General features: G+C 46.3%; 1 protein-coding gene across 6 annotated transcripts in view; it reads left to right on the plus strand.

Moving 5' to 3' along the window:
- The window catches only part of Frmd4a (FERM domain containing 4A), a 601,861-nt gene that overhangs the window by 380,193 nt on the left and 200,078 nt on the right, over positions 1-21,590 (plus strand). Inside the window, exon 1 of one of the 6 annotated variants that reach the window (XM_087896369.1) lies at positions 9,639-9,781. The exons of the other annotated variants lie outside the window; for them this stretch is intronic. The gene's annotated coding sequence lies outside the window, so the exon portion shown is untranslated. Of the gene's footprint in view, positions 1-9,638; positions 9,782-21,590 lie in introns of those variants that run through there. 6 annotated transcript variants of the gene reach the window in all.

The raw sequence follows: 21,590 nt of genomic DNA on the forward strand, positions 1-21,590 counted from the left end.
TTGTTTCTTTCTTTCCTTTTGGAATTTTTATCACAATTTAAAAATGTTTAAGTTCACACAAACACATGTTATGCACCGGGTAAACCCACCCCCATGCCCTACCTTCCCTTTTCTCACCTCCCTCTCACTCAGTCCCTGCTGTCCCCTCAGATGGTTCCTCTCCCATTTTCACGTCACATCTACCATATAAAATCTAAGAACCGTAAATGACAGGAGACATGAAACAGTTGTCTTTCTGAGATGAATATATCCATCTCAGAAATTTAGTGTGATTATCTCCAGTTGTATCCATTTTCCTTAAAAAGAAAAAAGCAGAATTTTATTCTTCTTAATGGCTGGAAAGAATCCCAGTTTATATATACACCACATTTTCTTTATCCACCCCCTGTTCATGGACACCGAGGCTGTTTCCATAACTTAGCTATTGTGAACAGGGCTGCACAAATGCTGATGGGCAGGTGTCTCTGTGGCATGTTCATTTTGGAGTCCTTTAGGTAGATACCCAAGAGTAGTATAGTTGGGGCATATAATAGATTTGTTTTTAGTTGGGTTTTGTTTTTGTTTTTAATGTTTCGAGTCTAATTGTGTATTTGCTGTAGTATGGCCGTAGGCATGCACCACGGTGCACATGTGGACCCAGAGAACAACTTTAGAAAGAGGTTCTGTCTTTCCACCATGTGGGTCCCGGGGACTAAACGCAGACGTTCAGGCTTGGCTGTGAGTGCCTTTACCTCTGGGACATCTCATCACCCCACTCCTCCACCATAACGGCCATAGTGCCTGGACCAATTTATATTCCAGAAGCAATCTGTGAGTGTTTCTTTGCCCACACCCTTACCAGCATAATGGCTGTTCATCCCCACTGTGAAGAGTTGGGATCTCAGTGTACTTTGACTTTGCATTTCTCTGATGACGAGTGAGGCTGAACATTTCTTCATGGCTTTTGTCATTTGTATTTTGTCTGCAGAGAAGTAGCAGTTCCCTTCATTGTCCCATTCACTGGTTGAGTTATTAGATTTCTTGTTGCTTGACTTATCTTAGTTCTTTATATATCCTAAATAGTAATCCTCTTATATAGTCTAGATAGTATAGCTCCAATCCCTTTTCCTCCAAGGAAATTTTCTCTGTAAAGAGCACCGAAGTTCTTTGAGCATCTCCAAGGGACTCCTCTTTCCTCGCTATCTATTTCCTCTTCCACTGAGAACCCAGCCTCCTTTCTTTCTTTTTTTTTTTTTGAGAAATGTCTTATAAAGACTTCCCAAAACACCAAGAAGTAAATAAACACATGCAAGAAAAACTTAGTCTTCCAAAAGCAGGGGAGATAGGAGGATGTTCAAACAGAAGCAGACATTGTCCATTAGGAAGGCTTTTGGAAAGATTTGTTTTTATTTTTAATTGTTCATATGTATGTGTATGCCTCTGTGTGGCTGTGTTTATGTGCTTTGCAGTGGCCACAGATGCCAGAAGAGGGTGCAGAGATTCTGGAGCTGGAGTCACCAGTGGCTGCCAGCAACCTGACATGGGTGCTAGGAACTGAACTCTGCCTTGTGCAACAGCAGTCTGCACTCTTAACCTCTGAGGCCCAGAAAGAGTTTTTGTTGAGCACAGACAAACCGCACTGCAGGGATCCCAGAGAAAGATAACCTCTGGGGTCAGCCTGTGGCTGTCCCAGTTCACCTATGGACGTGGGACTACAGCTTCTTACAACAGTTATGTGGAATTTCATGTAAACACTGGTCAAGATTATTTCCTGCTACCCAGACAGTCCTCTTTATTGTTGGTGTTGTTTTTAATAGTATTATCATTATTATTATCTGGATGGATTTAATTATAAAAATCTATTGGGTCTAATTATTAAAAATGATTACAACTTTTGGCCCAAAAGAAAGCAATAAAAGAATTAAACATACCATGTACAAAGCTACACAATTTAATGACTGTGAATATAATAAAGTTGTTAAACAAAAACAGCATTATGGAGGTTCCTAACCACAAGGAATTCCCAACAAGGTGCAGAACTCAGATGCCTAAGGAGATGCTTATGTTAGAGGAGAGGGAGTGGGGAGCACCCAAGGGAGGCTTCCTGGAGTAAGGAGGATTTGGTTAAATCTGAGCAGTGAATGGGAGTTCTCACAGTGTGGAGAGAAAGAGAAGAGTTCCAGCCACATGCCCACACACAGAATGTGGCATAGAAAAGGAAGAAGTAAGGGCAACCTTGACAGAGTCTCGTTTCCTCAGAGGAAAGACTGAGTGTGTGTGTGTGTGTGTGTGTGTGTGTGTGTGTACTCATATATTTGTGTATGCATGTGAGGTATATATCTGTGCACATATGTATGTGTTGGCCAGAAGTCAACATCAAATGTCTTCTTTAATTACTTTCAACTTCTTGCTTAACTTATTCTTTGCCAGTTTAATACATGTATTTACTGTATCTTGATCATATTCAACATAATCGCCCCACCTCCCCCAGTACCCTCAATATTTCCACCTTCAACTCTCTCTCTCCCTCCCTTCCTCCCTCCCTCCGAGTTGAGTTAGTGTTGAACATTTTACGTGAAGTCATATCTCAAAAGAACACGACTCTCCTTTGCCCAGCAGTCCTCGGCTGGGAGACGGGGTCTCACACTGAACCCTAGCTTATCAATTTATCTGAAGTAGCTGAGTAGCAAGCCCTGGGAGTTCTGTCTCTATCCCCAGGGCCTTGATTACAGGCAGGTACCTCCACTCCCAACGTTTTAGGTTGGTACAAGGGATCCAAGCTCGGATTAGATGCGCACGCTGTGTGGCAAGTACTTGATTGACTGAGCCATCTCCCAAGCATCTCAATACAATGTCATTGCTTGCTTAAAATTTGGATTGATTGGTCCATCATCTCTGCAGTGTTAGAAACTGCAGCTGAATAAGGAATACTTGCTGATAATCTCTTCCATTTAGTCCCACGAATATCTCTACCTCCATTGCCTGTTGTAATAAGGTAATCAATAACAACAGTGATTTCTATTTGGTGGTCACTAGGCCGGACACTAGAAAGGAGACAACACTTCCAAAGTAGACGTCATCAAAAGGGGACATAGCTGAGGGATAGGAGCTCTGGCCGCAGACTGCCTTAGTGTATTGTTACCCTCTGTAAGACCTGGTGTAGCTGACCAAACCTCTACACATGACTCAGCCCTATTACCTGTAAGTGGTGGTAATAGTGGTTCCCCATCCCAAAGGGCTATTGAGACGATTAAAAGAGTTATTATATGTAATGAGTTGGTATACTGAAAGCACATAATCAGTACCTGGTACTGGGCAAGCATTAACTATGCACGTTAATATATATTTCAGAGTAAATAAACAGAGAGAATTGTCCTAAAAGCCAATTCAAGCTTAGCTACTTGAATACACTTCTCGTAGGAGCTAATTTCATACTGTGGTACTCACTGTAACACAGTTGCTCCCTGGGGGCTCAACCTTACATTAATTAGCTTGTGATGTTTTAATTGATTCTTGTGTTTCTGAAAGACTTGCCTTGGATTTATGCTGTCTTGGATGGAGACCATCTAAATCATGATTCCCACCCAGGAAAATGCTAAGTAACTATCTAATGTCCTGAAAATGGGGTTTATAAAAGCATTACGATTGAACTGAAGAGAGGAAAGTGGATAAAGTGCTTGCCACACAGACATGAGAAACTGAGTTCAGATACCCAGTACCCACATAACAAACTGGGCCTGGTGGTGATGCACATATGTAGTCTTAGCACAGTGGATGGCTAAAAATAGAGGCTTGGAGACAAGCCTGTCTAGCCAGACGCTTAGCCCCAAATTCAGTGAGGCCCTGTCTCAAAACAAACAAACAAAACAAAAACAACAAAAAACAAGAAAAAAGTGGGTTTGTGACAGGCACCTAACATTATTCAAACCCTGCGTTCCACACAAACATCATGCTCTCTTGTTCATTCTCTCTCTCTCTCTCTCTCTCTCTCTCTCTCTCTCTCTCTCTCACACACACACACACACACACACACACACACACACATACACACAAACATGTACATATATCATGCATGATTACATATGAAACATAACTATGACAAAATTACATCATCATTTTATAAACTAATGAGGTAAAACACAGCTGTATGATTACATCATATGTACACCAGGGACCAGGGTTTTAAGGACTTTATCCCAGGGTATGAAAGAAGATGGAATTGTTTTTTAATGATTTATTTCTTTTTTAATGTTGTGCACTGGTGTTTGACTTGCACGTATATCTGTGTGAGGATGTCAGATTCCCTGGAACAGGAGTTATAGAGAGTTGTAAGCTGCCATGTAGTTGCTAAGAATTGAACCCAGGTCCTCTGGAAGAGCAGCCAGTGTTTTTAACTACGGAGCCATCTCTCCAGCCCTGAGATGAAATTCTTAATGTTTTATACCAATGACTCATAATTGTCCTTTAGTTGGTTTTGAAATGAAGAGAAACAAGGACTGGGTATAAAAATATAATAAAGTTCATTCAAAATCTTCCCAGCACTTTAATCTGTTCCTGGGAAGCCTCCCTCTCTCCTTACAACCTGGTTGAAATATACAAGGAAAATATGCTTGAGTCGTTTGTTAGAATTAGAGAATGGAGAACCGAAGGCCAGCCCCCAAAAGGTGCAGGTTGGGAAGCATGTGAGAGCACAGCAACAGATGCGCAGAGCATCTTCCAAAGCCAGCCCCTGCTTCCCATCGGGCTCCAGCCCCTGCTTCCCATCAGGCTCCAGCCCCTGCTCCCCACCGGACTCCAGCCCCTGCTCCCCATCGGGCTCCAGCCCCTGCTCCCCATTGGGCTCCAGCCCCTGCTTCCCATCGGGCTCCAGCCCATGCTTTGCAATGCATAGAGGAGAAATCTGTGACCATACCTACCATGTCTGATAGCATGTTCAAGTACATAGCAGATGGTAATACAGCATGGAAAATAAGAGCTCCGAGTCTCTAAAGGGTAAATAAAGGCTTATCATGCTTGATACTTAGTCTTTTGAAGCCTGCAGCTGCATCTATAGAAGAGGAATAAAATGGCCGCTGGTTTAGAGGAATCTTGTGATTATCAACAAATCTTTTCAGTGTTCCTAGCACATTCTGAGTACAGTACTAACATCAATGTTACTTTCAGTGGGGGTGGCCGGGGCCATATGCAATGACATGCATGCAGGAGTGGACAGGAAAAAATGTGGAGTGTTGATTCTCACCTTCCACCCTTGTTTTGAAGTAGAATCTCTCTTTCAGTTTCTCGCTGTTGTGCTGAGTTCTCTGGGATGTCCTTGTCTGTAAATTCTCTCATCTCTGCTTCCCTTCTTGCTGTGGGAGTGCTGGGATGACAGGCACATGCTGTCACATGTGTCTTTTTACATGGGTTCCAGTAGTCTGAACTTAGTCATCAGGCTTGCATGGTGTCTTAGTCAGTGTTCTGTTGCCGTGAAGAGACACCATGACCAAGATGGCTCTTATGAAAGAAAACATTTAATTGAGGGCTTGCTTAGAGTTTCAGAGTCTTAGTCCACTATCATCATGGCAGGGAACATGGTGGCACACTTGACAGTAGAGCAGTAACTGATAGCTAATCTGCAGGCCAAGAGAAAGCCCTGGCGTGGGCATTTTGAAACCTCAGAGTCCTCCCCCAGTGGCACACTTCCTCCAACAAGGCCACACCTACTCCCACAAGCCACTCCTCCTAAATCTTCTCAAGTGGTGCCACTCCTGATAAGTAAGCATTCTGATATTTGAGCCAATGGGGGTCATTTGTATTCAAACCACCACATATGGAAAACACTTTTATTCAATGAACCTCTATCACCCCCACCCCTGCTTGCTTGCTCCTTCCTTCCTTCCTTCCTTCCTTCCTTCCTTCCTTCCTTCCTTCCTTCCTTCCTATCTGTCTGTCTGTCTTTCTCACTCTCTTTGAATAGAATTTCGTTTTATAGGCTAGGCTAGCTTTGAGTAGCTGCAGGCCTCCTTCACCAGCCTCCCAAGAGCTGACGGAGGGACAGAGGACAGAGGACAATGAGCCACCACGACTCCTGTCTGTTTTCTGCTGTTCTACAAACCTAGTTAGAGTCCAGGTCTATAAGGACATCTCATCACCGAGCTCCACTCTGATATAATTATGGATACACAATTTGGAAAATACTAATATGAGTCCATGTTAGGCCAGATCCACATCTTATTGGCAGGTCTATTTGTTTGAGACAAGGTTAGCTTACTAGGTAGCTGAGCTGGCCTTGAACTTGCGATTCTCTTTCCTTGCCTTCCCAAGTACTGAGATTATAGGCATACCCAGCTAAGACAAGAAATCTTTATGATTTAGCTGAGCACGTGAACTACAAGCTAAGCCCCAAAGGAAAGAACTAGATAGCTAAAGTTTATATATTGCCTGGAAAGAAAGTCAAGATTGCAGAAGAAGATGGTGTGGGTTATAGGAGGGGGAAGAGTGAAAGCTGTTCAGTTATGGAGCTAAATTTTCAGCCTCAGTTGCTTGTGGTTTGTCAGGAGAGGCCTCTGAGCTCTTTTTCACTGTGGTTTCCTAGTCAAGAAGAGTCCTCTGGCATCTGCTGCCTCCCTAACTAAGGTGCACTGGTATAAATTTCATTCACGGAGGAGCAGGCGATGTTTGAAATTGGGCTGGGTTTCTCTGACTTGCCATTTCAAGATACACCAAAGAAATAAGTTTCAAACGGGGCATACTCTGGGGTCCTGCATGTGCTGAGAGAAGTAAATGGGGTGTGTTTGTGAAGAGTTCCAGAAGAGGGCCACCCTCCGTGTGTGCAACCCAGACCTGGGTGATAACAAGGATCTAGACACACAGTAAGTGGAGTAGGCCTGGATGGCATTAGGAGCAGGGAAAAGAAAAGGGAGGGGAAGAGTGGTCCTGAGACAGGAAGAATAAATGTGACAGACAGGATGAGGAGGAGACATGGGCAGCTACCACAGCCTGTAAGCAGGGCAGTGATAGGCCCCAAGTAACTTCTAAAGTCTTCACTGCTGGGCAACAAGGGCATGAATGAGCACTTGGCCTGTGTGGGAACCTGGAGGGGGGTTATGAAGTTGTGGGATAGAGGGGTGGCTGGGATCTTTGTGGGACCAAACAACCAAAAGTAAGGCTGATGTATCAGAAGGTCCCCAGTCACCTGAACAGGCATAGCCTTTATCGATAAGAGCCTGGCAAGATGCAGAGAAGTTACAGGGTCCAACCTGACTTTTGGAAGAACTGTTCCCGCTTGTGAGAATGATGTTTGCGAAGCAGGAGATGGGAATCTGTTTACATCTGAAGACACTGATTACTCATTGTACACCAATCACAACTGGAGAAAGTCAGACAATGGTCTGCATTCTCCAAGGTCTCTCTCTCTCTCTCCCTCTCTCTCTCTCTGTATGCCTTGTGTGTGTGACTGCAAGGGTCAAGGGTCAAAGTTCACCTTTGGGTGTCTTCTTCAACCATTATTCACCATATTTTACAGCACTGCATACCCCACCTTTTTTTAAACATGTTTTTTACACACTGGGGATGCAAACTCAGGACCTCTGCTTTCAGGGCCAGCACTTTACCAGCTGAACCCTCTCCACAGTCCCTTCTCTAGGAACTTCCAAGAGACATTTTTTACATCAGGCTGGGTGATCCATGAACGTAAGGAAAGAAGGAAGGCACGGGAACACCTGTCTCTGCTCCTGCCTTGTGGATGACTAATGTTTTGGTACCCGAGCAAACCTGGAAAGAGGATTTGCCAAACAGGACAGTCCATGGCACTGGAAACTCCAGCTGCCAGTGGGACAAAGTGGCAGGGTCTCCTCTAAGAATGGCAACAAAGTGTGCAAGAGAAATGCTACAGGCTTGAACATCAGCTCGGTTTTGCAGTCAAAACATGTTGGAATTGGAAATAAACTGCTTGCGTGCAACTCAGTATTCACCCTAGCTTGTGTGAGGTCTTAAATTCAGTTCCCAGCACCAAAAAAAAAAAAAAAAAATGGGGCAAATAAGAAATAAAACTGCCTCTAGCAGTCCCAGGAAGAGAGGAGATGGCATCAGTCACTTGTAAAAAGAGTTGGACCTTGTGTTAGGACACCCCCTGAGGTCACAAAAAGTCCTGAAACAGAATATGATTCAAATCCAGTTTCCCATTCCTTAGATTTAGATTCTCATGTCAAGACCCCTGGGCTCTTGATCCTATCACCTGAAATGAGACTGGTGGCCCTTACTATGGATCCTCGACTCCCCTGCCTGCCAACAGTACTTGAAAAGGGTTCTCCTCCGTTGAGTGTGAGACCTCCTGAACTGTCAGAAATTCTCGCCAGTGATCCTAAAAGGAGATTACGAATGTAGTGTGGGAGAGACAACAGGATGTGAGCTGGTGTAAGACTCAGTGGCGGAGCTGTTGCCCAGCGTGGACATGCCTAGGTTCCACCCTCCACATAGATGCAAGGGTTTGTTCTCTTGGTAAAGTTCTTGAGTCTTCAGTGCCTGGGGCAGCCTGGCAATAATGGCACAGGCATGGAATGTCTCCTTGCACTGGGGTGGGATGAAATCTCACCTCTGGCCTGGAGGGTAAATGGATGTATCCTGAGAACCAAATAAGTGGGTAGGTTCTGAACAAAGATTGAAACAAGCAGTCTTTTGCTAAGTGGGTGCTTGTGCCCGGTTCTTTTATTTTATCAACTGTGTTTTGACAATTAGTGGGGGGAAAAATGTGTCTAAAGCAATTTGAACTCGTCAGGCAGTAAACATTTAGACAGACAATGTGAATTGAGTTATTGTTCTTTTGAGTTTCTTTTCTTTCCTTTTTTTGAAAGGGAGCCGAGCTGGCTCCTTTGCCTCCCCCAGGTCTCTGGAAATGGAAGTCTCCCTCTCCCAGGGACAGAGCGAATCCTTAACAATAGCCCTATGACTAGGTTATCTTATAGCCACCTCCATTCCCCAAGAGTTAAGGAGAGATTAACATTCAAGACAATTGGACTAGATCGAGGTGGGGGGGGGGGGGGAGAGCTACGCCTCCAGCCATCGGATCTGTGTTCTCTGGCTCGCAGGGTAGGAGAGGGTCTCGCGTTATGGGGTGGGTCTGGGTAGGTTTGGGTGTCTTGTAAAGAAGTGGGGGTCCTCCAGCTCACAATCACCCTCCTCAGCATCTCTGCGCGCGCTTCTGATGCGCGCAACCTCTCTGGTCTGCGAGCTAACTTTGCATCGCTTGCGGGTGCGGCTAGGAGCAGTGGGAAAGAAGCCAGAGGCAGTTCAGCGGGTGACTTGGGGTGTCCTTGGCTGGCCCGGGTCCCAGGGAAGCAGAAGATCTCATTGTCCTGGGATCCGGTGGCGAAAGGAGGCCCCGCCAGCGGGCGCGCGCTCAGTCCCTGCTTTGCAAAGGATTGAACGGCCACCCCACCAGACTCCAGTACCGGGCACCATGCGGCGGACCCGGCGCCGCGGGCCGCGGGTCCCCGCGCAGGAGAGGGGCGGGCTGGTGGCCGTGCGCCCTGGCGCTGGGCCAGGCTCGGCGTGAGCAGCGGCGCGAGCGGGCGATGGGCTGACGGAGCCCCGTGGCGGGCGCGGCGGGGACTGGGGTGGCGGCGGGGGCGGGGACGGGGACGGGCGCGCCAGCACCGGCAAGGCGGCTGCGGGCGCCGCGGAGGAGGCGGAGGCGGCGCCGGGCTCCCAGGCCGCCTGGTAGGCCAAGGGCCTGCGCCCGGGACGAATGGGAAGCTGGTTTCCGTGGACTAGTCTCTTACAACCCGAAGTTCCTCGGCACCTTTAGAAGAGCAAAAAATAAAAGGTAACGTGTCTTTGTTTCCCGGTCGCGGTGGCAGGGGGGCGATTGATGATGCTGTACTTTTGAACCCATTTTCCAGTGCTGTACTGGGCAGCAGGGACCTGCCACTTCTTTTCTAGGGCCTTAGAGGCTTTTATTTCGCGTCTGTTACATTTTTAAAATGCAAACCCCACGTGGGGCAAATACGATGCTATCTTTTACCAGCCCTTCCCCCTACACACGCGCGCGCACAACACACACACACACACACACACACACACACACACACACACGTTCCTTTGGCATCACAACCCACACTCAGAATTTACCATGAAGAAAGGAAAGGAGGTTTCTATAATAGCTGGGGGTGGGGGTCTAAGCCTTTTTTTTTCTTTCTGGAAGTGACAGGGTGTCTGGTCCTTTGGAGAAGGTGGCAGGAGGCCGGGTAACCTCAGCTGCTGAAGCCTGATGAGACGAACCGGCCTTTCCTTCCCAGATGGCTGCAGAGATTAAAGCAGAGAAAATGGGAGCCGAAGACAGGAGGACAGGAAGGAACCCCCGTTAGTACCTGCTTCTTTTAAAAATAGCTAAATGCAGTGCGTTTGTACTGCAGGCAGCTGCCCAGATGTTGGTGCACATTGGATTTAGAAAGGTCTCCCCAGCGCGCTACTCATTGAGAGGTGTGGGGGCTGCCAGTGTGTAACCAGCCACGCACTGCCTTTCTCTGGTCCCTTGCTTGTTAGCAGAGTAACAGCTCCGTCAATTCAGACAAATTTTGCTGAATTTCCAAGGGACGGCTGTTCTAATAATAGCTCTCTAACCGTGGCTCCTTAATAGACATCCTCATTTTGAACGATGCAGCCGTGCCAGCTCTCTGGGAAGCGCAGCTTGCTGGGAGCTGAGATCCAATGCCGGGAAAGAACTCCCTGACCCCACCATGAATGGACCAGGCGCTGCCTCCCCTATGAATGGAACATCCCAACAGAGGCTGCCGCTGCTGCTCCTGGCTCAGTTCAGTTGGATTCTTCCCTGAATCTGATGCGAGAGATGCTCAGAAAACCTAGACAGGCACATTTCTAAATATAAGATGGTCCCTGTTCAATTTTGGATTGATGGGTGCACTTAACTGAAGGATGGTTGGGCTGCCTCTACCCCCACCTCGGCACCGGTTAAGCTAGCTCATCTTTTCCCAAACGTTTTTGATGAATGTGTGGGAAAGCACCGGTCAGAAAACCCAGGACAAACTGCTGTGTTCATGTAAGGCAGCCACCACTGACTCTGAGGAAAGTACCTATGGAGCCGGCTACAAACCTGTGTCCTTTAGACTTCATGAGCTAGGATATGCGTGCCGGCATAAGGCATGCAATAGCGTACAGGGGCCCAGACTTGTGTGCAGGGGAACACATTTCGTTGTTTCGTTTCTGGTCTTTAAATGGCATCAAACTCATTCATAAGCTCTGGGTCCCTGAAAATCAGAGCCTCAGATCAGCAGAAATCTGGTTTTAATTCTCTTAAGTGTTCCTTGTCTCTTACAAACTCGAGGGTCAGGATGTGGGCCAACTTGTACGTAGTCTTCTGCCTGTTGCGTGATCCATTCTGGTGCCTGTGAAGTTTCTTTGGAGCACAACAGGAATGATCATGTAATTAGACTAAACTGAATCTTATTCTTAGAAGTCACATAGCTTCCATGTACTTTAATTAGCAGTCATATTTGGACATGGTTTGAATTCAACAATGTATGGGTGTATGTAGCTGAGAACTATAAAGTTACCCCTAGAGCAGTGGCCAAGAAGTGAGGTCTGTTGTGAGAAGTTGTGTGTGTGGAGGTGATCTTCTATTTACTTATTTTTAAATTAAGTTCTTCTTGTAGTAAAGGGGAATGGTGTTAGTAGACATGAGGATCAGCAAGATTCACCCCCCCCCCCTTTTGTTTTAACCAACCACGAGCTGCCACTGCTGTTGCTGGATTCTTTTTAGTATTTGTCTTGAACTAATTTGATTAATAAGACTTCTTTTTATGGCCCTGGGCCTCTTTGTAATTTTAGACATTGTTGACAAGTCCCCTGGTAGCCCAGCAGGTGGCTAGTGCCATTAGTATAATTTTGCCATTGGGGAAACTGAGTCCCCTTGAGGTTCAGCAAGTTTCTGGTTTCTTAATCCATGAGATTTATATGCCAGCTGTGTATAGTAGTGATTTAATTGTCCCAGCAAAGTTAGAGCCCAAGGCCAAAGAAAAGATGGAAAGACAAGAGAGGAGGCCTTGTCTGGGTCCTGGAGCTGAGGGAAAGGCTTTCTAGACTAGTGGGTAGGTAAATGTCAGGGAAAGTCTCTTGAGTCGATCTTGGCTTGTGGGTGAAAGCGTTGTCATTGTTTTGTGATGGGAAAGAGAAGAACTGGAAATTTCAAGAAATCTTCTGAGGGACTTGGCCGGGTGACTTTTGCCTTTAAGTCGCTATGGACTGGAGGTGAGACCTCCTCAAAGACCACGACTAACTTTGCTTCCTAAATACCGAACTTGTGCCCACATTGTTTATGCTGAGGGACATCTTTTCCCAGGGATCCTGAAAGCCACGTTCTCCTCATTTCCAAGTGGTCTCAAGCCCTTTCTGCAGTTAAGCTAATGCACACTGGGTGATGGAGATCAGAAATTTCCACTTCAAACATTGCAGTGCACCAGCTTTGCTCTTAGATTGGCTTTGTTTTGTTTTGCTTTTTACAAATAAAAGAACAATACAACTTCAGGAGAAAATTCTAGTTCTGTAAGTGGGACTGGGAAATAGGCCTCCTAACAGTTAACTGGTTTAAGAAGTTCTCTTAAAACATGCTATACACAGCATCAAAAAGTCAAAGTCTGGGTTCATTGCCAACTTTTAAAGTGTCTCTGTTTCTCTGTTTGTCCTTCTGTCTGTCTGTCTCTCTTCTTCCCTCATTCCCTCCATCCTCCTTCCTTCCCTCCTACTCCATCCCTTCTCTTCCTTTAATATCAGGGATTAAATCCAGGGCCTCTTGCATCCTAGGCAACATCACAGAGTCCTAGGGATGCTGGGGAAGGTAGCCACTTAAATCCAGCCGCTTTCAGCTTTTTGTTTCAAAGTAAGGTCTCACCAAGTTACCAGAGTTACTTTGAATTCACTCTGTTTATGGCAAACAGGCCTTCAACTAGTGATCCTCCTACTTCAGCTGCCAGAGTAGCTGGGATTGTAGACCTTCACTGCTAGTCTGGACAATCCTTTTCTTTTCTCATTCTTCTTTCTTTTTTCTTTGTTTCTTCCCTTCTCCTTCTTGTCATGATCAGATTATTTGTCAAACCTGTGCTAGAAACTCTCACTTTGGGTTTACTTGGGAACTCTCCCAGAATCTCAATTGGAGATAATTTCTGGTACCCCATGGAAGGTCAGAAGATGATACTCTCCCAGCACCTGCTCATCCCAGAAGTTCTGTTCTACTTGTAGTAAAGGAAAAAGAGGAACTAGCTTCCCTAACTTGCCAGGCTCGTAGATAACTCATGTCTACATTGCCTGGGACACCCCTGGGATTCAATTTATCCATCTGTCTCCCTTGCCCATGGTTGATTCTATGCTGTGTACTGTTCTCAGAAGATACAGCTCTGTAAGGGGAGTCCTGCAGCAAGAAAGCAAGAGGAGGAATCAATTGTAAAGAGCTCTAGAAACTTCTCTACTCTGGGCGACATCATAGAGTCCTAGAGAACCTGAAGAAAGTGGCTATTAAAAACCCAGCTTGCTGGGGAAGGAAGAGATTGAGTGGTTTTTTTGTTCTGTTTGTTTATTTTGTTTTGTTTGTTTTTCGAGACAGAGTTTCTCTGTAGCTTTGGAGCCTGTCCTGGAACTAGCTCTTGAACTAGGCTGGCCTTGAACTCACAGAGATCCGCTTGCCTCTGCCTCCCGAATGCTGGGATTAAAGGCATGTGCCACCACTGTCTGCTTTATTTGAGTGTTTTTCTCTATAACGTTCATTATAACCACAATTAGAATGGAGCGCACTGAGAATACTATCCATTTCTGTCTTGGTTTTCCCAAGAACAGTTTACAGAGCCTGTACGGTGTCTCTGGGAGCTGTGGGCTGCAGCGTCACCATTGCCCAGAAAGGCCGGGTGGCTCCATTGCTCTCTTGGACAAGGATTTTCTTAATCAGCATAAATCAGATTGTCGAAACTCCCTTGAGTTCCTTAATTCATCCGCTGCCACCCCTTTCTCTGTCCCCAGGCTGTGTGTCTGTCTTTGACAAGGACTAATTCAGATGCACCCTGATCTTGAAGGAAGCCAGCTCCACTCCCAGAAGCGTTGTTCTGGAACTACTGATAACAGGGCCTCTTCTACGGAAAATAAGCTGAGCTGTTCCTTAACTGTTTATCAAAGGACATGATTCTGGGTGCCTGTGTCTGTTTGTTTTTTTAATTCTTGTTAGGCATTGATAGAAACTTTGTATCCCACTCTCCAAAGAAAGCTTGCAGGTGGAACTTCCTGCTTAGGAATACAAGCCGCAGTTGCTGGCAGGCCATAGGGGAGTGTGGGGGACCTGCTTCAGTCAGTGGCCTTATCACCACCAAATAGTCAAATAAAAAAGATGAGCTAGTGGTCACAGTTGGAACTGAGTGAGGAATCTCCCCATGGGAGCTGATTCTACCTCAGAGACGTCTAACACAGGAGCTACCAGTAAGGAAGTGCCATTTCCCTCCTAGGTAGTATTTTCTGGATTTTTGCTGAACGGAGTGCCCCAGGTAGGTGTTCATGATGCGCCAGAAATGGAAATTTTTGGCCACGGTCGAGAGCGCTGGCAGGTTTACACTCTGCGCTCTGGGTTTAACTCTGAACACAACTGCACGCTCCTTGTTTGGGTTCCTGTGTTTCAGTATATATTTGCCGAGGCATGGCTGGCGCATACTCTGTGAGGCAGAGGGTGTAGGTGCAGGCACCTGTGCCTGTGTAGGCCAGAAGACATCCGCAGGTCATCCTCGGTGTCATTCACTTTCTCTTTGATACAAGATATTTTAGTGCTCTGGAACTCACTAAGCAGGCTAAGTTAGGGCTGGTTAGTAAACCTCGGGGTTCCTGTGTTTCTGTCTTCCCAGGCCTGGGACTATAAGGGCGTGCCATCTTGCATTTGAATTTTGAAACATGGCATGTGGGGATTAAACTCAGGTCTGTGACCAAACAGGGATAACCCCTCCTGCATACCTTTTGTTCATGTACCATTGGGTCCATGTGACCCAGTGCTGCTGATGGGCGCTTTATAAGTCCTTGTTGAATAAGCAGAGCACGAAACTATGCTTTGTAAAGGGTTTCATTTGAGATGAATGACCCAGTGGGTGAAGTAAAACACAGCTTGTCAGGCCGTCCTGGGTCTAACCTCCTCTTAGTCTACACTGTGATATGGACCTTCTTTCTCAATTAGTAATAGATCACCAATCTCAGATCCAGGGAGTCATTATTATGCTTCAAGACACTAAGCCTTCAAACAATATGTTTTTGTTTTGGGAACAGGGTCTCATTCTGTAGTCCAGATTGGCCTTGGACTTGCTATGTAGCCTGGAGTGACCTCAGACTTGTAACGCACGGCCTCCCACAGCTTCCTAAGTGCTAAGATTTCAGGCGTGGGTCGCTGCACATTTTTTGTTTGTTTGTTTTGTTTTTACATCCCAGTCAACGTCTCCCCTCCCTCCTCTCTTCTCAGTTCCTCCCCAACCATACCCTATCCACTCCTCCTCCACTGTTTCTCTTCAGACACAGGCAGGCCTCCCATGCATATCGTACATCGTGCACTCTTTTAAACAATATTTCCCCCTTTGAATCAGCTAGTATTTCCCCGTAACCTCCTGTTACTCCACCATTTCCACCTGAATTTGTCTGTTCTTTTGGTGCCCTTGCCTCTCTTTGTCCTTCCTGAATGAGACATGCATGAAAAAAAACGGTGTGTAATGGGGAGTTGGGTTGATGTCGTCTGGTGGCAAATGGGAATAGGAATGGGAGCATCTCCAGGCTGTGCCATTCATAGTCATAAAATGCACAATTATGCTCTGCCCACACGCCTGTAGAGTGACGAACCAAAACTGGGGACCCAAATAGTGGAGAGCCATCTGGATCTGTGTGACACACCTACAAATCGCTGGGGAACCTGGGCCTGGCTTGCCCACTTCCTGGCTCCCTCTGACTACCCCCAGTAAATATCCAATATTTATTTCTGTGTTGCTCAGAGAGAGAAAGCAGAAAGGGGGGAGGTGGCGAGGACACGAAGCAGACTCCAAGCTGAGCACAATGTGAGGCTGTGTTCGCCTTCTCAAGCCCCTTTTATTGGGTCTGTTGAGTGTTTGGTAACAGAAGAACTATAGAGTGACCAGTGGCACAGATGTAGCCTGCAAGGCTTGGCAAGAGGGAGGAGACATGTGCAGAAGGTGGCAGAAGTGAGAGCTCAAACTGGGGTGGGGGTGGGGGGCAGCTGGGTGCACCCAGGGCTCAGGGCACCCTGTGAAGAGGCTCTGCATGTGATATGGAGAATTATTAAACATTCTCTCAAGGGGACATTTTAGCCATGAAAGTATAGGGATCCTTTTTACCCGTGAGAGAATTTCACAGCCGTCGAGGGGCCTCCCTAGGGTCTCGTCCGCTGCACCAAGCCAAGCATCCCTGCCTTGTGACGTGACATGGTGTAACAAACACGCCGTGCGCTGTGACATCCTCTTCCCTGGGTTTGGATCTCCAGCCACTCTTCCACCTTTTAGCCGTGAGACCCGTGATGAGTTAGTCACACACTCAATCTCTCTGAGCTTCAGTAAGCGAAGTCATTCAGAGCATCATGTGAGCTAATGTCCTTGAAGCACCAAAGATGCAAAAGGAATGCAAGACTTCTAGAACAAGAAATGTTGGGGCTGGTGAGATGGGTCAGCGGGTAAAGGTGCTTGCCACCAGTCCCGACAGCCTGAGTTCCATTGTTGGGACTCCAACTGACAAGAGAACAATAACTCCCATGGGTCTGCTGACCCTCGCATGCGTGCTGTGGCAGAGTGTGTGCCCATCCCCACATGCTTAAAACAAATAGAGAAAGGAAGAAAGAAAACATTCAATTTTTAAATAAAATATTTTGTCTATGATCTACCTTCTTGACCTTGGAAGGCTCAACAACACTAACTTTGGGGAAATTTAGAACACATTGGGGTCAAAGAAGAAATATAGACAGAAATAAGTCATCTCTTTTCTCTTACAGTGCTGGAATGTCCCAGAAAGTAGTGCAGTAAGAACAAGCATTAGCTGAGATATTTGTAAAAATCGCCCCCCCACCTTCCAGAAAGAACCCCTGCAGGAAAACACAGGACCTTGGCCATCACTGTTACTGGGAACAGGGAAAGGTTTATAAAGAGAGGTAGTTAGTGGGACCCAGTGATGTGGTGGAGCATGAGGGTGAATAACCAGGAGATAATGAGAGAGCCTGAGGCGGTGTCTGGGTCTCAGTGCATTAGGAAGCATTAAGATGAAGGAGGAAGGGAGAGAAGAATGACTTGGGCTTTGGGCTAGCAGGTTGATGCTCCTTACCTTTATAAAATTCTTCAGTTCTCAAAAATGGTCAGAAAGCTCACAGACCTTTTATCTTGGAAAAAAAAATGTAGAGTAAAACTGAAAATACTGCAGATTATATCAGCTAGGAGTGTTGCCTGTTACATAGCCTCAAAGGTGAAAACTCCGATTACAGGCACAATGAATCGGTGGGTGGGGGCGCTTGCAGCCAAGACTGAAGGACGAAGTTTGATCCACTGAGCCCAGACGTGGACGAGAACAGACTCTGATCTCCACATGTGTGATAGCCACATGTGCACCCACACTCAAAACAAATAGATAAACAAAATACTTCGACATTTTCATAAGTAATAAGTAAGTCAACAATATGTTGACTTAAAGGCAAAAAAACCACCTTACAGCCCGAGAGAACATTGGATGCTTTTTGGAGCCCCACCCCCGAATTGCCAAAAGCACTCAATCACACTGAAGATCCTAGGATAGTATCTCTGCAGTGAAAGAATTCAGCGTGCCGATTTACCTAATATTTAACAAGGTCATCTGCACACTTACCCTCCTGGGTAAAGGTGAAGTAAAATGAGTCAGAGTGAGCAGAGCCCCGCTTTCTGGTGACCAGTTACCTAGATGCACATGGACAGCAGACTGAACGTGCTAAATGCTGCACAAATGGGAAGTATTTATAGAACATTCTATCTGCTGGCTTCCGAGACTAGGCTATATTTGAGGGACAACTTATGGCTATCTTTTAGCGTTGACAGGGTGGAACATGTCTGTTATTTCATGGAGAAATTATAAGCTGGTATTTATGTGTAGTTCCTTCCTTTCTTTATTGTGGAAAATACGGCTTTTGTAGTACACAACAATTTGGTTTGTCTCTCTTCCTGTTCCCAAGGCTGTAGCTTAGTCAATAGAGATCCCAAACTATTTTCATGCCGAGTTCTACAACTCCCAGCTTGGAAAGATGGCCAAATATTCTGAGAATAATACCCCAAACACAGTGCTGTGTTTCTCATGTAGCTAGAGTCTTTTCTTCCTGCCAATAGAAATGACCACACTCCAAGAGGAGGAGCAAAATCTCGGCTGGAAAATTCTGAGTTGTAGGTTTTAGGCTGTGATGGCTTTGGGTTTTATATTTAATCATAGGGGGGAAATGGCTGCTTATTTGTAGGAAAAGTAGGATGGATGTGCCAAAGGCACTGTGATCTGCAGGGATAGCTGGGAGGTGAAGATGCCACCAGCCAGGCCTTCTCGGCTGATCCTCATACATGGGGTCATTTGTCTGTCACGCCAGCTTTCTCCTGGCCACTTCTGGGTGTTGCAGCTTGTCAATTTCCCCCAGGTTCTCTTCCCCCACCGCCCTTGGATGGTGATCCAGAGTTCAACAGATCTCAGCTGCTGTTCTCTTTGTTACGGGAGCCCCACCTGTGGTTTTCTGATTACTCCTCTTCCTCTTCCTCCTGAGGCTTTCAAATCATTGTCCTGTGATGGCTGACTCACCAGTCTGCCTTCCCACTTCCTCCTGGTTGCACAGTCTGGACTCAGCTGCCTTACACTGAGCCTCTGACATTTATTGTTTCCAACACCCTGGTCCGCTATTGGTCAGTCCAATCTCTTCAAACAAGGTGTCTGCTCCCACAGTCTTGCCTCAGGACCCCCTCTCTCCTGAGTCATTATAAAACCATCACTGTCTGTCCAATCTCCATTTCCCATTCCACTCCCTCTCTCTCTCTCTCTCTCTCTCTCTCTCTCTCTCTCTCTCACACACACACACACACACACACACACACACACACACACGCTTTCCTCTGCTCTTGACCCCCTTCCCATCTGCAGTCCCTGTCGACCCAGCCCCTTAGCACAGAACAAAAGGCCCTTCACAGTCTAGCAGCTTCTTAGTTCTTAAACTTCCTTCCTCCCATTGTCTCACACACACACACACACACTCACACACACACCCACACACACCACACACACACACAGAGCCTTGCATCTGACCTTGTACCTAACTCTGTGCCTGAAACATACCTCTCACTCTTTGGCTGGAGCTTCAAGTAGTACCTCTACCTGGTCCTCTAAATCATAGCTTCTTTTGTGTGTACAGGTGTGATGTAAATGTATGTGTGCATGTGTGTGTATGAGTACAGGCACACATACACATGTAAGCACGTGTGTGTGAAGACCAGAGTGTCACTCTCAGAAGCCATTCATCTTATTTTCTGAGACAGGGTCTACACCAGACCTATTGGGCTTAGCCGGGCTGGCTGGGAAGCACAGGGACCCTCCTCTTTCTATTCCTTCCCCCCAGCCCTGGAGTTACAAGACTGCACCACCATGCCCAGCTTTTTACTTGGGTGCTGTGGCTCGAACTCAGGTCTCCACGCTTGTATGCCACAGGCTTTAGCTACTGTGCTGTCTCCTCAGCCCCCACAGTTTCCCCCACAATTTCTTGAATTTATGTGTCAATGTGGTGCATACATTCTGACGACAATGATGAGAGGTTTCAGAACGCTGTACAACCAAAGATGAAATTGGGATCGCATGCCTGGTGAGGAGGTGTTTGTGGCAGTGCACATCATGTTACATCATTCAGTTTCCCCGCAGCTTGGGCCCCAGCCCCACAGGAGCACTCTGACCTGTGTGTGCCGTCACACTCCACACTGCCAACCAAGGCTGCCAGAACACCTTTGCTCAGCTGCAAGACTGTTACAGGAATTGGGGGTGGGGATAAGGATCGAGTGGCCAACAGCTTCTGAAATGACCCTAAACATGTCCTCTGATGTTTTGTGCTACATATTTACGTGAAGGGGTATTCTCCGCATTGACAGTTGTAAGTTCAAAATATCTACCAACTCTAGAAACGCCCAGGATGCTCTGTCCCTACAGCATCAAATAGTCAGCTGGAATTGAACTGTTTCCATATGGAATTCACTAATACATGAAAATAAACAAGCACAGCCCTCTCATTAGTATGCAAATGCTGTTATCTATGATAAATGGTAAAATTATATGCATACCACAGAATTGCTTAAAAGTAAATTTTAAATTTAATATCAGTAAATGCTTTGTGTGTGTTTGTGTATGTACACTCATGTGAGTGTGAATGTCCAAGACCATGTAAAATTTTCTCAGGCAAAATGAGTCCTGAGTGGAAAGGGTTTAAGATGCCCTGCTCTAAGCAGTCGGTCCCCTCCCTTTCTCTACCTCAACGTTGCCATGGAACATGGTGTTCCAGCAGAATCTAAGTTTCATTGGCCAGGTTGCGTGTGACATCCATTGCTTTTCTACACCTTACTTTGTTTTGTTGGCAGAGGGTGGTACCCATATGCCACTGCACTTTGGTGAGGGTCAGCTTGCCTGAGTCTGTCCTCTCCTTCCACCACGTGGGTTCTGAGGACCCAACTCAGGCTGGTAAGTGCCTTCACCCTCTGAGCCATCTTGCCCGTGCCTCGCCATGGGTTTTTAAGGCAGGAATCGTGTCTGTCTTATTGTTGATTCTGCAGCACCCACTGCTATTCTTGGCATTTGCTAAGTGCTCAGAGGTAAATAAGACCTCACGCTATGAATTCCCATTTCTTCACTTGTTTGTTTTAAATCTTTATTTACTCTTTCCTCCCTAGGCTCAGTGTCTGACATGACGGTCAGCTCCCCTCCCTACCACACATCACACCCTCCTCCTCATGCCGCTGTCAGAGGGTTGTGCATTAGGTTGCTGTGGTAGCTGTAACTCTTTCAGTGAAAGGAGTAGCCTGGTACTCGTGGGAAAATGTCAGAAAGCCGCTGAGCCCTGCAAAGGCATGCACCCTTGGATTCAGTCAGCCACCCAATATAGACCTGGTACCTCTTCAGTAGGGTGTCGAGAAGAACACATTTACACTGGGGGAGCTTGTGACCCAAGAAGAGGAAGAGGCAGACAGTAAACATAATAAATGAACAACTTCTATAGAATGCTGAGGGTAGCAAGCACCATAAATATGGATAAAGCAACTGAAATGTGATTAGAGTATCCTTTTTTATCTTGTATGTGTAGTGTACTCATGTGTATATGTGAATATGCACACTTTGGCGGGGGTAAGCTGTACTGTAAATGGAGACTGCTTGTTCATTTCCTGGCCGCCCAGAGCTGAATAATCACACAGAAACTATAGTAATTCCAACACTGTTTGGCCAATAGTTTATGCATATTTCTAGCTAGCTCTTACATCTTAAATTAATCCATCTCTATTAATCGTGTATCACAAGTCTGTGGCCTACTAGTGAGATTCCAGGATCTGTCTCATTTGGCAGCTACATGGCGTCTCTCTGACTCC

The sequence above is a fragment of the Myodes glareolus genome, chromosome 14 (assembly GCF_982192425.1).
Source record: "Myodes glareolus chromosome 14, mMyoGla1.1, whole genome shotgun sequence".
In the NCBI taxonomy this organism is placed as follows: Eukaryota; Metazoa; Chordata; class Mammalia; order Rodentia; family Cricetidae; genus Myodes; species Myodes glareolus.